This window comes from Anomaloglossus baeobatrachus, chromosome 9 (genome assembly GCF_048569485.1).
Source record: "Anomaloglossus baeobatrachus isolate aAnoBae1 chromosome 9, aAnoBae1.hap1, whole genome shotgun sequence".
NCBI classification, from domain to species: Eukaryota; Metazoa; Chordata; class Amphibia; order Anura; family Aromobatidae; genus Anomaloglossus; species Anomaloglossus baeobatrachus.
This window is the reverse complement of record NC_134361.1, coordinates 54,961,716-54,974,211: the sequence shown is the minus strand read 5'-3', so window position 1 is coordinate 54,974,211 and position 12,496 is coordinate 54,961,716. Positions and strand designations below refer to the sequence as shown.

Sequence of the window (12,496 nt, the reverse complement as noted above, 5' to 3'; positions counted from 1 at the left end):
CCCGAAATGCCATGTATGCGCCCTAGCCGGTATTGAGGTCCTGCGCAAGCGCACTATAATACTTTGATCTTCCCTGAGCATGGCAGATCAAAGTGCGCCTGCGCAGGACCTCCGTGCCGGTGAGTGTGCTTGACATAGGACGCGTCATAAGAAGAAGGAAGACCAAGATGGCCGAAAAAGGAGGCGTCACACCTGGAGAAAAATGCCACCCATTTCACCAGTCTGCATCGTAGCGACCTCCTAGGTGAGTATTATAAAGTGTTTTTTATGTTATACCCCCGGCCTGCGCTCTTATATTCAGCATGTTAGAATGTTGTATATAAGAGCCCGGTGGTGGTGGCCGCAGCTTATAGGGCAAAAAACTGGTGACAGGTTCCCTTTAAACCTGCAATCATCCTAGCGGTTTCTACTGTATCCAACAATCCCACATCATTTCAGTACCTGAACCCCCTTCTCACTTCACTTGTGGACCTCTGCGCAGTATGTATAGTTACATCCTTTATGCGCGAAGGGGTACCAATAATTTTTAGGCTCATATGGAAGTTTTAGGATATGTGCCCATGTTGCAGATCTGTGTGCAGATTGTCTGCACCCAAAACTGCATCTTTTGGCAGGAAAAACACTGTGGGGAAAAAAACATGCGTCTTTGCCACAGTTTTGCAGGGGATTTTTTTTTTTTTTTTTTATGCATTGAGATAGGAAAAATGCTTTAAAAAAAAAATCGCTGAAACAATTGACATGTTCATTCTTTGGTGCAGATTTTTTTCTGCACAGACAAAATCTGCAACGTGGGCACAGCACTTTATGTTTCTCATGGACTTTACTGGGATGCATTTTCCCTTGCATATTGATTAAAGTAAAGATAAATGGAGACAGCCGGGCACTCCAGCCGCAGGTAGGTACTCACAGATCGTAGTTCTACTGAATAACGGACTTCCATCAGTGCACGGTGGTGCTCAGCCAATGTTGCAGGAGAAGTCAGATGAATCCAAAGAAGGAAGGAAGGCGGCACTTCACAGTGGGGTTCTGCAGTTTTTAATGTTAAATCATATGAAAATTACATAGGCGGGGAGGGAGGAGTGCAGGTGCGCCGGGCAACGGCCGTTTCGCACTGAGGCTAACTTAGCCTCAGTGCGAAACGGCCGTTGCCCGGCACACCTGCACTCCTCCCTCCCCACCTACGTAATTTAATATGATTGCACATTAAAAACTGCAGAACCCCACTATGAAGAGCCGCCTTCCTTCCTTCTTTGGATTCATATTGATTAAAGTCTGCATCAAAAAACGCCATAAAATGCGCAGTCTGTGCACAGTATTATTTCTTTCAAAAAGACAAGATTAAAACCAATTCCTTTGAAATCTATACCGTGTTATATTGGGCACACAGTCACCATGTAACGTGTGCAGGACTTATATTTTGCAAGTCACTACTTTTTTACATTATTTCCAGCCACTATTTTCGGTCTCTACACTTTGAGCAGTCTTTGTGCACATCTCCACACATAATCATAAGTGGCATGTGTGCACGCTACATCTTAAACTTCTATTTGTATTAGGTTTTGTGCATCTAAATGTCTGTTCCGATCAGATTATCAGTCACAAGCCTTACATTTTATGCTCTTCCCCTTCCAAAAAATACAGTTTGTAACAAAAGAGCACAAAGACGTGTTTACGTAAAATTTTGAGTTGCATTTGAGCACTGTGCTAGGTGTATTCAGGAAATATGTGGGTGGTTTTTTTTTTGTTTTTTTTTTCATTTCATTTCATTTTATAATTTTGCTTTTTATTTGTAGGTGTCAAAAGTGGGTAAAAATCACAACACCCCTGTCGAGCGTGGAATAGGGAAATGTAAAGGATACTCTTAAAGGGTTGAGCTAGCGGGTACTTATCGGTGCATAGTAGTATCGGTAAATCCAGCTCCCCAATATCAGTATCCTCTTCTTGTTCAGAGCCCGGACAAGGGCCCTGCCATTGCCTGATTATTTAATGAGTAAAATGGGAAGGTCCAGCTCAAATAAACAATTTCTTCTTTATTGCTCGGTAAATTCAAGTACACGGGACATCAAGCACTCACACTTATAGGTGCTAGAGCTGAGCGGACTCGCAAAAAAGCGGGACCGGCGGCGGGTCCCTGCTAATTTTGTTAAAAAATTCGGATCCGGTCCAGAATCTGGTACCCATATAAGTCTAGGGAACCAGAATCCTGGGATTAAAAATGATGGTGGAAAGGATAGGAGCACACGCGGTGTAATCACCCATGGTTCGTGTCATAGCGGCAAGCTGCTTCGGGGTCGCGCATTCACTTCCGGAGCTGTGTGGATCTAGATTGTGCACTAAAGGTAAAGGTAGATGCTAGAGTGTATGGGCTCCTTCCAGGTATGACATAAGTTGTCTTGTGATAGGGCGACATGTTCAAAATGCAGCCCGCGATGTGTTCTGCTCAGCCTGAGCGGCCTTCTTCATGAAGCGGGCCGCTCAAGATGAGCTGCGTCCACAATGTGTACTCCTCTGTTCAGCCTGAGCCGCCTGTTTCATGAAATAGGCAGCCCAGGATGAGCCGCATCAGCGATGTTTCTCCCTGTGCTCGGCCTGCGCCTCCTGGTGCATAAATCGTGCACTGGGAGGCCCAGGATGAGCCGTGCCGGCGATGACCCGCAGACAGCATCTGTGAGCGGAAGCAGTCAGACACTGTCACAAAGGTTGGGGGTGCGTCTGACTGCACCAATCACAGATGCCAGGCAGGCCTGTGGGCAGGGAAAACTGCGCATATGAAATGAGCGGCACGGGGAGGCAGCAGGCGCAGCGTACAGCCGGGCTGGAGCCTGGGTAAGTATGACGCTCTTGCCTCATTCTTAGTTTCTTTAGTTTTCGTTTCTTTTATTTTTTTTTTTTATTTTCTTGAGTGCCGGATCCGGATCAAACACCCGGAACCCCGGGCTCGGGTCCGGCACCCAGGCAACTTTGAAACCACGTGGATCCGAACTTTTACAGTCCGGATCCGCTCATCCCCTAATAATAGGTGCGTCTAACTTGTAGTGAAATTAGATAGTGGTATGAGTTAAAAGGGGTCTCCACTACTAGGAAAACTCCTTCTGATCCCACATGTTACCCCACAGGTAAAATAAAAAAGCCTAAACTCACCTCCCACAGCTGACGTGGTGCAGAGGCTCGCGTTCCTACACAAACCCTGCATCCAATCAGTGGCGGCTTCTGTCTACACGCCTTTGGACAAATGAGATAACAAGGAGGGAGTGTTGCGGGTGCCATTCACATCTTGTTGATTGCCCCTTTGTCTGAAGGTGGGGAAAGAGAAGATGGCACTGATTGGACGCAGGATTTGTGTGACATCACAACGTCATGTGATCCCCAGGAACGCAAATCTCTACACTACGCCAGCCATGGAGGTCGGTTTATGCTTTTTTATTTTACCTGTTAGGAAAAATGTGGGATCAGAAGGGGTTGACCTAGTAGTGGAGACCCCTTTTAACTCATGTCACTGCTCTCTAAGTTTCCCTGCAAGTTAGATGCAAATATAGTACCCACTAGCTCCATCCTTTAAGTACATCCTTTACATTTCACTGCTTAACTTTCAACAGGGGTCGTACTTGTAGTGGAGAACCCCTTTAAGAATATTTGCAGGATTGGTTGACCATCCATTGTGCATGGGGGGTGGGGGGGGCTCATCCGACACAAGATGTTGGGAGAGATAAGGACCTGCTGGCTCTAATTCAGACACCTGACCGTCTTGTTATTTGGGAGCTAAGTTAATGGCCAGGATATTGGTCAGCGGCTTTCTTCTCTCTATTGAAAACACATGAACGCTCAGCTGAGTCGAGCATGTATGTTTGTGGGAGAGTCGGGAGAGAGGGCTGTCCACCGATACCGCAAGTGTATGGCTTGCTTTTTACTATGATAGCAAAGGCTTTCTTTTGGTCAGATCCAAATTTACCAAGATTTTTGGGTAATCTAATTTTTAATTTAAAAGGATACTATTCTACCTGATGGGAAAAAAAATGTATAAACTGTGGTATCCATTAGACGCCTGTTCACATTAAGGTTTTTATTTATTTTTTTACATTTTTGTTTGAGATGGAAAAATGGGACTTGACATCATGAAAAATCAATGCATTTTTCTTATTACAAGGTTTGTAGTTCTGATCCTTTTGATATGATTTTTAAAGCATTTTTGGGGGGGTTTCTTTGCATTTTTTTTTTACTTGATATTTGGGGCTGATCCCACACATTACTGTTCATACAGCAATTTTTCCCTGATTTTTTTTTTTTTTTTTATTTTCCTTACAAAAAACCTAATCAGGGAAAAAATTGCTGTACGAACAGTAATGTGTTTCTCTCCTTGACCTAAGTGGGAAGCTTATACAAATTGCACGTTATTAAAGGCAAACAGTCATGTCCAATAACGCTATTAATAAGGTTAATTTGCAGGTTAATATCAGTATAAAAGTGCCTGGTGTCTGTACTAAAAGTGCAGAACCCGGGAGAAAATCAACTTTGTACCCCGGGTCTCAGTCATGCCGATGCGGCTACAGTCACCACGTACTATACTGTGATCGTCGGCTGTAAGATCGCCCCATACTTACAACTCCTGCGAGGAATAATGTTCATTTTCTCCCACGAGCCGGTATATAACATCTGATTTGACAGGTTCCCTTTAAGTAGATCTCGTAGAGAGACCAGTCAGTAACCTGGAGCAATGCTGGGAATGGTTGCCAGGGATATCACCAGCATAGTCTGGTCTATTCCTATGTTACCACTCCATATCTATCACCAGCATAGTCTGGTCTATTCCTATGTTACCACCCCATATCTATCACCAGCATAGTCTGGTCTATTCCTATGTTACCACCCCATATCTATCACCAGCATAGTCTGGTCTATTCCTATGTTACCACCCCATATCTTCTAGAAATATACCTGGCTGCAACCTCATACTCTGATTCATGCTACCCATGGTATAGGCAGCATGAATCACACAACTAGTTCCCTTTAAAGTATCACTCCAGCCTTTGTTTTTTTTTATTGTTGTTTGTTTTTTTTTTTTTTGTTTTGCGGCACAGGAGTAGTGTTTTAAATCTAAGCCCCCTGCCCCAGTCTTATATTCACGTTTCAGTGGCTTGACTTTATACTGACGCCGATCCAGTCCCGTGGTGCCATCTTGTGACCGTAGCTTCGGACTGGCCTGAAATCAGAAGTTATATGACATGCTCCCAACACAAGTCTATGAGAGCCGGAACGAGGCTCTCCTAGAGTTGTCAACTCTATGAAACACTGGTGCTGCCGGAAGGTCACAAATTGACGGAGACCAACTAGAGCAGCGGCGATATAAGATGAAATTGTTGGAAGCTGAGTATAAGATGGGGCAGGGGACTTAAAGCGCCACTGCAGTGATGCAATAAAAAAACAAAACACTGGGGTAGTCATGTCCCCCATGCTCCTATTTTTAATACAATAAAAATAAAACTCACTTTATCAACTCCTACGAGGAGCGGCCAGATCTCCCTTTTCGACTGGGCTGAGGCGGTGCGGTTGGGACATCATCGTGCCTCTTATCATCCTTCGTGCATTCTTGAACTGTGGTAGGCCGCATGTGTTGCTACCAAATTAAGTGGCAAAGTAGGGAGCCAAGGACTCCCTGCTACGCCACAGTTTTTTAACTGCATCTGCCTTTTTTTTTTTTTTTTTAATTTTTATTTTCATAAAAAAAAATGCACTGGTTTCCTGAGGCTCTAGATCAGCCTCCTTCCTCTCTAGACTCGGTCACAGTCTCTCCCCTGGGCTGGATTTGTTACGCCGATGCCTATGCGCATTCGCGTTCACTGATAAAGGAATAGTTAATGACCTTTTAAAGCAAAATCTAATAATCGTAATATGTGAAAAGGCATCACACGAGAGCAGGGTTTAAAGTGATGCTCCACTGCCGATATTTGTGCAGCTCCAGTGATCCCTGGTATTCCTCTTCACATACATTGCATTGGATGCGCACTTAAAGGTACCCTAGTGAGAGTGAATCTCATTGTACCCCAGTTTTTAGTGTATAGCGATGATGAATAGAAGGAATCTCCAGGATGATGAGTTCCTCTTAAACACAAGCTGTATATGTAATCCACCTCATGTATCTCCTAGGTATATATCCTACTAAACAGATAACCTGATCTTTCCTCTGGTGATATCTTCCAATGATTTTTAGGATACAATGTCTATAATCTCCTTACTTCTTATATCAGGGGGTACAGCTTTGTGTTCCTCAGTAGACTAGATATCCTGAAGAAAAGTGCATTTGCTTGTGCGAAGTGTTCACTTCCCTGCAGAGCCTCATCGCTGTCCGTGATAATAAAAAAAAAATATGAGATGAATCATACCAAGCTTAATGTTTACCAGCTTCAAGCATTTTTATTTTCTTCTAATTATGCGCAAAGTGGTGCTGTGACCTGGCTTTACTGCTGGAAAATGAAATTGCTAAAATATTGTGTGGGCCCATATATTCCCGATGAGCGTGCGAGGGTGCACGGTTCTGCTCCGTTGCCAATGATACTTTTCTTCTGCCGAATTCCTTGAAGTTACCTTTCTTATTCGTCAGCAGACTGCAAGCTGTTGTAAAAAGCCATTCATCTGTGGAGGTTGTCCAAGGATACGACATGTCTGGATATTTCTCAGGACTTGATATTTCTGACTCTGAAAAGAAATAACTATCTGTACTGATCTTGATGATTTATAATTGTTTCTTGTCCGATTTTGACCGATTGGTAGAACGCAATTTGCTCTGTACCTATATTTTCTTACTTCAATAAAACCTTTTTAAATAGAAAAAAAAGAAAGGCCTTTCATTTAACACATCAGGGTGAAATGTTTGGCTGCCATATTGGAACTTTTTGTTAAACTTTACTGTTGGTCCCCCGTTTACACCGACCGTTGGTCCCCCGTTTACACCGACCGTTGGTCCCCCGTTTACACCGACCGTTGGTCCCCCGTTTACACCGACCGTTGGTCCCCCGTTTACACCGACCGTTGGTCCCCCGTTTACACCGACCGTTGGTCCCCCGTTTACACCGACCGTTGATCCCCCGTTTACACCGACCGTTGGTCCCCCGTTTACACCGACCGTTGGTCCCCCGTTTACACCGACCGTTGGTCCCCCGTTTCCACCGACCGTTGGTCCCCCGTTTCCACAGACCGTTGGTCCCCCGTTTCCACAGACCGTTGGTCCCCCGTTTCCACAGACCGTTGGTCCCCCGTTTCCACAGACCGTTGGTCCCCCGTTTCCACAGACCGTTGGTCCCCCGTTTCCACAGACCGTTGGTCCCCCGTTTCCACAGACCGTTGGTCCCCCGTTTCCACAGACCGTTGGTCCCCCGTTTCCACAGACCGTTGGTCCCCCGTTTCCACAGACCGTTGGTCCCCCGTTTCCACAGACCGTTGGTCCCCCGTTTCCACAGACCGTTGGTCCCCCGTTTCCACAGACCGTTGGTCCCCCGTTTCCACAGACCGTTGGTCCCCCGTTTCCACAGACCGTTGGTCCCCCGTTTCCACAGACCGTTGGTCCCCCGTTTCCACAGACCGTTGGTCCCCCGTTTCCACAGACCGTTGGTCCCCCGTTTCCACAGACCGTTGGTCCCCCGTTTCCACAGACCGTTGGTCCCCCGTTTCCACTGACCGTTGGAGCCCCTTTTACACTGACCGTTGGAGCCCCTTTTACACTGACCGTTGGAGCCCCTTTTACACTGACCGTTGGAGCCCCTTTTACACCGACCGTTGGAGCCCCTTTTACACCGACCGTTGGAGCCCCTTTTACACCGACCGTTGGAGCCCCTTTTACACTGACCGTTGGAGCCCCTTTTACACTGACCGTTGGAGCCCCTTTTACACTGACCGTTGGAGCCCCTTTTACACTGACCGTTGGAGCCCCTTTTACACTGACCGTTGGAGCCCCTTTTACACTGACCGTTGGAGCCCCTTTTACACTGACCGTTGGAGCCCCTTTTACACTGACCGTTGGAGCCCCTTTTACACTGACCGTTGGAGCCCCTTTTACACTGACCGTTGGAGCCCCTTTTACACTGACCGTTGGAGCCCCTTTTACACTGACCGTTGGAGCCCCTTTTACACTGACCGTTGGAGCCCCTTTTACACTGACCGTTGGAGCCCCTTTTACACTGACCGTTGGAGCCCCTTTTACACTGACCGTTGGAGCCCCTTTTACACTGACCGTTGGAGCCCCTTTTACACTGACCGTTGGAGCCCCTTTTACACTGACCGTTGGAGCCCCTTTTACACTGACCGTTGGAGCCCCTTTTACACTGACCGTTGGAGCCCCTTTTACACTGACCGTTGGAGCCCCTTTTACACTGACCGTTGGAGCCCCTTTTACACCGACCGTTGGAGCCCCTTTTACACCGACCGTTGGAGCCCCTTTTACACCGACCGTTGGAGCCCCTTTTACACCGACCGTTGGAGCCCCTTTTACACCGACCGTTGGAGCCCCTTTTACACCGACCGTTGGAGCCCCTTTTACACCGACCGTTGGAGCCCCGCTTCCACCGACCGTTGGAGCCCCGCTTCCACCGACCGTTGGAGCCCCTTTTACACCGACCGTTGGAGCCCCTTTTACACCGACCGTTGGAGCCCCTTTTACACCGACCGTTGGAGCCCCGTTTCCACCGACCGTTGGAGCCCCTTTTACACCGACCGTTGGAGCCCCGTTTCCACCGACCGTTGGTCCCCCGCTTCCACCGACCGTTGGAGCCCCGCTTCCACCGATCTAGTGGATCTTGGTATGTATCTGTATCTGGAAGATCTCTATATACTGATGCCTGTTTCTTTTTGTTTTTTGTAAAGTCTCCAACATTTGCTGCTCAGCTATACGTTGTGGTCTGTAAACCCATTTATCCGAGCATCTTTACGTGCTAAGGAAGCAAACACTTCCTGAACACCTTCTTTCTGGTTCTACACAAGTTTCCGCAAGATAAGTCTGTGAAGCGCTGCGGTGTGACATTTAGTTTTCTGGCTGCTCTGTATATATATTTTCTTTAAATCGTTGAATCTTGGACTCCTTACCCTTCTGCTGTTTGATACAAGGTAAGATAGATGTGAGGGAAGATTGCAGCGCCGTTCTTGTGTGTCTCGGTTTTGATGGAGGTTGCAGCTGAGATGATGTATTTTAGCTTGGGTAAAACTGATGGGTGAAACGCTCTACAAGCAGATAGGAAGTCGAGCAATGGACATGCCTTCCCCTTCTCTATGTCTAAATGTGTTCTTACCGAACCAGATGTCCAAACTGTACAGAATGTGTAATGGGTAATGTTTCCTTGCTTCCATATATTCCTCATTAGTGATGGTGACTATTCACGTTCAGATTATTCGTAACGAATCCCAAAGTACTATTCTGGTATTAGTCACGGATAACGAACCTAATGCAAGTCAATGGTGAACCCGAGCAATTTTGTGGGAAATCTTCAAGAATAATGCTCAGGCTCTCCATTGACTTGCATTAGGTTTGTTATTCGTGGCAAATACCGGAATAGAACTTTAAGAGTCATTACGAATGAACCTATGGATTGGGCACATTAAAGTCCAACTTGCCTGACACCCCATGCACATGAGATAGTTGGACCAACCATCTCCTGGTCCATTATACCCAAAGTGGGCGTTTTGGTATCCTTCATATACTGTGTATGGGCACAATACTTTTTAAAGCAGGGGTAGATATTGTCTGCAATATCATGAAAAAAAGAAGACTATTGTGGCTCTTGGCCATATATTCAATTCAGAAGATTTTATTTCCAGGGGATTAAAAATAGCAGCGTGGTAGTGAATGGCATACTATGTACGGACAACGGGCGTTTTGCACCGAGCAGGCGCTTCTTCTTCGTCTAGGTGAAGTCGCAGTTGTCTGTAGATAGCAGCATAGTAGTGAATGGCATTCTATGTACGAACAACGGGTGTTTCGCACCGAGCAGGCGCTTCTTCTTGGTCTAGGTGAAATCGCAGTTGTCTATAGAAGATAGCAGCGTGGTAGTGAATGGCATACTATGTACGGACAACGGGCGTTTCGCACCGAGCAGGCGCTTCTTCTTCGTCTAGGTGAAGTTGCAGTTGTCTGTAGATAGCAGCATAGTAGTGAATGGCATTCTATGTACGAACAACGGGTGTTTCGCACCGAGCAGGCGCTTCTTCTTGGTCTAGGTGAAATCTTAGTTGTCTATAGATAGCAGCGTGGTAGTGAATGGCATATTATATACGGACAACAGGCGTTTCACACTGAGCAGGCGCTTCTTCTTGGTCTAGGTGAAATCGCAGTTGTCTATAGATAGCATAGTAGTGAATGGCATACTATGTACGAACAACGGGTGTTTCGCACCGAGCAGGTGCTTCTTCTTGGTCTAGACGAAACTGCTGTTGTCTGTACATAGTGTGCCATTCACTACCACACTGCTATTTTTTTTAATCACTTGGATGTAAAATCTTCTGAACTTTATGCACAGGTGAGTGCCGCAATTATTTTTCTTCTGTTTCATGATATTACTGGACTATCTATACAGCTAGTTATTGCTGAGCACCATTGAAATAGGTGGAATAGCATGGTTTTATGGAGTGCAAATATTTTTTTATTTTTTGTGAAAAAAATTTTATGGATTGTCGGGCAAGTTCCTTCTTTTGTCTTGCAGATTTTTTTTTTTTTTTTTTCCTTCTAACCCAGACTTTGTCCATCCTTGTGTCCTCTTGGCATAAGGTTGGCCGGTTACGTTGTTGATATGAACTTTTAGTTAGATTATAGGCTGCTTTGGATTTGTAGCGCTGAGGTCCTGAGTTGAAATCCCACCGAGGACAACAGCTCTAAGGAGTTTGTATGTTCTCCCTGTGTTTTTGGGTGGGTTTCCCCCGAGTTCTCCGTTTTCCTCCTACACTCCAAAGAGCATACTGATAGGGAATGTAGATAGTGAGCCCCAATGGGGACAGTGATGATGATGTCTGTAAAGTGCGGTTGAATATGATGGAACTATATAAGCAAATAATGATTCAATAGCGTAAATGTATCATTGATCATTAATGTAAATCATTGGAAAACCAGGGTATCGCGACTTGTGATGAATCCCACTGTTTGGATACCCTGTTCTGCCAATCTGCTTTGAAGTACGTGTCTTGAAGTATATGAAAGGAAACGAAAATCAAACCGGGTTAACGCTGCGGATAAAGTGAGACTTTACTAGCAATAACCGTTCTCACATTCTTATCTTACATTATATAGAAAGCTTAAAGGTAGATTCTAGTTATTGGTTATTCCACAATTCTAGTGATCCTTCCAAACTCTGCAACCTTCGAAATATTTGTTTTTGACCCTTTTTCCGTTTGGGGGGGGGGGGGGATTCACTTTTCTACCATCATTAAATAGTACAATAACCCCCTATCGGTTGATATTTTGTAGGTGTGCAATGTGTGTCCGTTGTTTTAGTTTTTTGTACTGCTGTAATTTTATAGAAACCTAATGTTATTTCTTTTTTTAGCAATGTTTCATATCAAAACAAAATCTATACTATGTGACAGTGCGATACTACAAAGCAGATAAGCTTGGAAATGTATATATTGGATTCTTCTTCATCTTTATACTTTTTAGTTTCAGGCAATGTCTTTGAGTATTACATTTTTACATGCCACACAAATAAGATTTTGAAGAATAAAGGACTATTGGGGGACGGCACAATATATCTGTATGATTACCCTTTTTTAATAGGTGCTGTCGAAGGATTTCATCAGCATGAAACAATCCATGCCTATCCGACAGTTAAAGTTGGTGTTGAATATAATCAACAATTGACTCCATTGTTGGAGAATATAATGGAAGCTAATGTCATTGACCAAAAAAAAAAAAGATTTCCATGCAATAATATGTTGGCTGTCATTGCTCATTTTGGATGATTGAACCTCCTGCACGTGTTTGTTACAGATTTCTTACAGTCTTTAATTTTACACGTTGAATAATTTTTTTCCCCCACTTGTTCTGTAATTTAAGGGTCCCGATTGTACGTCAGTAAGATTTACGTTAGTTTGACCTAGCCATTCAAGAACCCTACATTTGTGGGGTTTTTTTGTTTTTTTTTTTCCCCCCCGGATCCTTTTTGTTGGTCTTGCTAACCGATAAGGGTTATGGTCAAATTGTGGTGTGCTTTAAGCTTTAAGGTAGTCAACTAGATGAACATCTGTGAAACCAGCCAACTATCTAGGCTGAGCTTTAAAGTCTTCAACTAGAGCCAACTATCTAGGCTGAGCTTTAAGGTAGTCAACTAGATGAACATCTGTGGAACCAGCCAACTATTTAGGGTGAGCTATAAGGTTGTCAACTAGATGAACATCTGTGGAACCAGCCAACTATCTAGGCTGAGCTTTAAGGTAGTCAACTAGATGAACATCTGTGGAACCAGCCAACTATCTAGGGTGAGCTATAAGGTAGTCAACTAGATGAACATCTCTGGAACCAGCCAATTAT

The 12,496-nt window shown here is 44.9% G+C and overlaps 1 protein-coding gene across 5 annotated transcripts in view; it reads left to right on the top strand.

Annotated features, from left to right (window-relative positions):
* The window catches only part of LOC142251173 (kelch-like protein 13), a 109,111-nt gene that overhangs the window by 45,289 nt on the left and 51,326 nt on the right, over positions 1–12,496 (top strand). The window contains exon 1 of one of the 5 annotated variants that reach the window (XM_075323719.1): positions 9,062–9,090. The exons of the other annotated variants lie outside the window; for them this stretch is intronic. The gene's annotated coding sequence lies outside the window, so the exon portion shown is untranslated. Of the gene's footprint in view, positions 1–9,061; positions 9,091–12,496 lie in introns of those variants that run through there. 5 annotated transcript variants of the gene reach the window in all.